Source organism: Nipponia nippon, unplaced genomic scaffold (assembly GCF_047370975.1).
Source record: "Nipponia nippon isolate SJK-2023a ecotype South Korea unplaced genomic scaffold, ASM4737097v1 scaffold_34, whole genome shotgun sequence".
Taxonomy (NCBI): Eukaryota; Metazoa; Chordata; class Aves; order Pelecaniformes; family Threskiornithidae; genus Nipponia; species Nipponia nippon.
The window spans coordinates 3,331,846-3,335,991 of NW_028262352.1; positions in this window are offsets into that span (position 1 = coordinate 3,331,846).

Consider the following 4,146-nt stretch of genomic DNA (forward strand, 5'->3'; position numbering starts at 1 on the left):
CTTTAGTTTACATGTGTGTGGTGCTGGGGAATTTTTATTGTACCCCTTGAGGCGAATTAAACATGTTTGTGCTTAAATATATAAAAACTATTATTAAGCAATGCATTGGACAGTCCTACTGCCATAAGCGGTTCTACAAGGAGAACATTCAGATTTAGGAAAAGGCCAGTTTTTCCTTGTGTCAGCTCCTGAAGGACAGCAAGGCTGGCAGGAAGCCAGTTGTAGCTTAGGATCCAGCAGGCCAGTTTGCACCAAAACAGGACCTGTGTCAGAAGATGAGAGGATGCTGTTCCCTCCTTGCCCCTGGATTTACTGTGAGTCTCAAGCACCTCAAGTAACACAGGCAACCTGAGGAATTAGCAGACTCTGACTCCAGATCTGAAAAGTGGGCTGTACCTTGTGTGCAATTTTAGAGGACACCTTTCTCCATGACAGGGGTGAGGGGGAAGAAGTGCCCTTTTTCTGGCCATCTTTCCAGGCTGTAGTTGTGCATGTGAATGGCGCAAAACCTGCCCTTTGAACCTTCAACCTATAAAAGCAACTCTGCTGGGAAATGACCCCCTAGTGGTCCCAGACTGGGGGAATGGTACAACTACAAAGAATAAGGACATTGTGGGTGTAAGTGCAGTGAAGGGAAAAAAACAGAGCAACAGCTGGTGCAGACACCTACAGTGACCTTCTGATTGAAGAGCTCTATAAACAAAGTGAGATGGTCTTAAAAACTGTAGTGATGTTGTGGCCATCTTTCTTGTGGGCAATCAGAAGGGCAGCCAAAACTATAGTAACATAAAAATTAGGCTCAAACAAACCATTTGGCCTTTCTTTGTATCCCTTTGTCTGCAGAGAACTGTACTGCTGCAACCAGCGCTGTCAGGCAACAAACAAATACTCCAGGTGGCTTTACTCTTTCACATTTAGGAATGCAACAATATATTAAAAAAAACCAATAAAACTATCATGCTGATAAATGAAATATCCAGGGGTAGCTTTTTAGAAAGTGTAATAATTCTGTAAAGGAGAAAGCAAAAAAATCCTTTCCAGTATTTCTCATGTCTCTCCCTCTCTGTGACATCGATTTATGACTGTCTTTGAAGACTCAAACCATTCCAACTTTTTTAAAAAGTCCTAAGTATGCCAGAAGCAAAGAGCCTAGGATTGCAAACATCATGACAGGTTATACACCTTTTTTAAAAATGGAGAGAAAACTTAATGAAAATTTAAAAATTGAACTGAGGTGTTTAATCTAATGTATTATAAAATGCATCGTTAAGAAGGATATATCTAACTCCTGATCTCAGACCACTTGGGAATCCTACTTATCAGGTAGGATAATGTGCTGATGTGCTGCCTTTTGAATTTTACTAAGAGAATAGATCAGGCAGAAGCATGAAATTGGTTAGAATATGCACTCTGCCAGAAACTTTCTTCTCAGAGAATTATCAAAATCTTCTGAAAACCTGAGGAAGCAAAATAATGAATTCCTGAGTGACACAAAACTGATCTTTGTAGGAATAGGAGACTCTTTTGAAGTAATTATAGCAGAATTTGAATATGAAGAGAGAGGCAATCAGACTAAGATGGCATTCATATTCAGAGGAAATTTGTAGAGAGGGGAGCAAAAAGAGAAGCTGGGTGAGTTAGTTTAACAACAAAAAGAGGTTAAAAAAAAGATTTAAGAGCGCGGAGAAATGTAAAAAGACCTGTAATATTATAAAGCACAAGTTCTGGCTATATTTGAAAAGTTTTTGGAGAACTATATCTCCCCAGAAATATAACAATACAATTTCAGAAATAACAGGATGTGGTAGGTTGACCCTAGACCGCAGCTAAGCACGACGCAGCCGTTCATTCATTCCCTGCCCCAGCAGGACGGGAGAGAGAACAGGAAGAGTAAAGGCAAGAAAACTTTTGAGAAAATTAATTCCATTCAAAATTTCTGCTTCAGCTTTGGTTTCCATTGTTTATTTACTCACATAAAAGCACAGTAAGTATAACCGTTCTCTTTTTTTGATGACTGCTTAACTTAACTACAACAAAGTCTGAATCTGCAAATTCAAATCAGTGGAACAGTTGCAAAACTTTTACATAGCCACACATTTAAAAGCCTAATCCAGAGCTTCCTGCTGATTTTAGTGGCCTCCAGACCATACATTTTGTGCTTTTCATAACTATATCTTCCTCTCCTTCCTTTAGTTTGTGCCATCTCCTTGTTGTTATGTACTCATTTCCAACCTGACACAATAAATAACGAGTCACTCTGTGACTCCTACTGCCATAAGCAGTTCTACAAGGAGTCTGCAAAGATGGGTCACGAGCCCATTCCTTATATACGCTTGCACCAGTACCAGTCCCATGAGTGTAGGCATGGGATGCCTTGGCCCAGCACTGGGTTCATCCCCCAGAGCCAGTTCTGCTGCCCAAAGGTGGCTCCTGAGCACTTGCATTCCAGGATTGTTACAAAACAATACCGCAGCATTTCTTATCTCATCAGCAAATTTCACTCCCTTACAGGGAGTCCTTCTGTCTCTGGCATTCCTGCTTCCAGCCAGTTCTGCAGTTGCAGATATATTCTTGCCCTCCATGCCAGATCATTCCTTGGCCACAAATTACTACTGCTGAGCAGTTACAATTTGAATTTCCCCTTCAGTGGTGTTTGGTAATTCTTAATCCTTCTCTTCCTCATTGCTATAATCCTATCATTCTGACATATCACAGAACATATAGGTGTTTATGTTTCCTGTTTGTTGAAATTTGACATGTTATAAGTTAACCTTCTCAAGCGTGTTGAGAGGCCAATTTTTTTAGTAGTTCTCTGACCAAAACTTTGAGAATTCCTTTGAAACAAAGGCCAGATCTGATGTGATGTGTGTCATGGTTTAACCCCAGACAGCAACTAAGCACCACACAGCCTCTCGCTCACTCTGCGCCCCGGTGGGATGGGGGAGAGAATTGGAAGGGTGAAAGTGAGAAAACTCATGGGTTGAGATAAGAACAGTTTAATAATTGAAGTAATTGATGATCTGGATGAGGGGATTGAGTGCACCCTCAGTAAGTTTGCAGACGACACCAAGTTGGGTGGAAGTGTCGATCTGCTGGAGGGTAGGAAGGCCCTACAGAGGGACCTGGACAGGCTGGATCGTTGGGCTGGGGCCAACTGTATGAGGTTCAACAAGGCTAAGTGCCAGGTCCTGCACTTGGGTCAAAACAACCCCATGCAATGCTACAGGCTGGGGGAGGAGTGGCTGGAGAGCTGCCTGGCAGAAAAGGACCTAGGGGTGTTGGTTGCCAGCCGCCTGAACATGAGCCAGCAGTGTGCCCAGGTGGCCAAGAGGGCCAATAGCATCCTGGCCTGTATCAGGAATAGTGTGGCCAGCAGGACCAGGGAGGTGATAGTGCCCCTGTACTCGGCCCTGGTGAGGCCACACCTCGAGTACTGTGTTCACTTTTGGGCCCCTCACTACAAGAAGGACATTGAGGTGCTGGAGTGTGTCCAGAGGAGGGCAACGAAGTTGGTGAGGGATCTAGAGCACAAGTCTTATGTGGAGTGGCTGAGGGAGCTGGGATTGTTTAGTCTGGAGAAGAGGAGGCTGAGGGGTGACGTTATTGCTCTCTATAACTACCTGAAAGGAGGTTGTAGCGAGGTGGGGGTCGGCCTCTTTTCCCTAGTAACGAGTGATAGAACGAGAGGAAACGGCCTCAAGCTGCGCCAGGGGAGGTTTAGGTTAGATATTAGGAAAAACTTCTTCACCGAAAAGGTGGTCAAGCATTGGAACAGGCTGCCCAGAGAAGTGGTTGAGTCTCCATCCCTGGAGGTATTTAAAGAACGGATAGATACAGTGCTCGAAGACATGGTATAGATGGACTTGGCAGTGTTAGGTTAACGGTTGGACTCGATGATCTTAAGGGTCTTTTCCAACCTCGACGATTCTATGATTCTATGATAAAATAAAATAGAATACTAGTAATAGTAGTAGTAGGATTAATAATAATAATATAATAATAGTACAATAATAATATACAAAGCAAGTGATACACTGTACAATTGCTCACCACCCGCCAATCAATGCCCAGCCCATCCCCAAGCAGCGATCTCTGCCCCCCAGCCAACTCCCCCCAGTTTATATACTGAGCATGACGTCATACGGT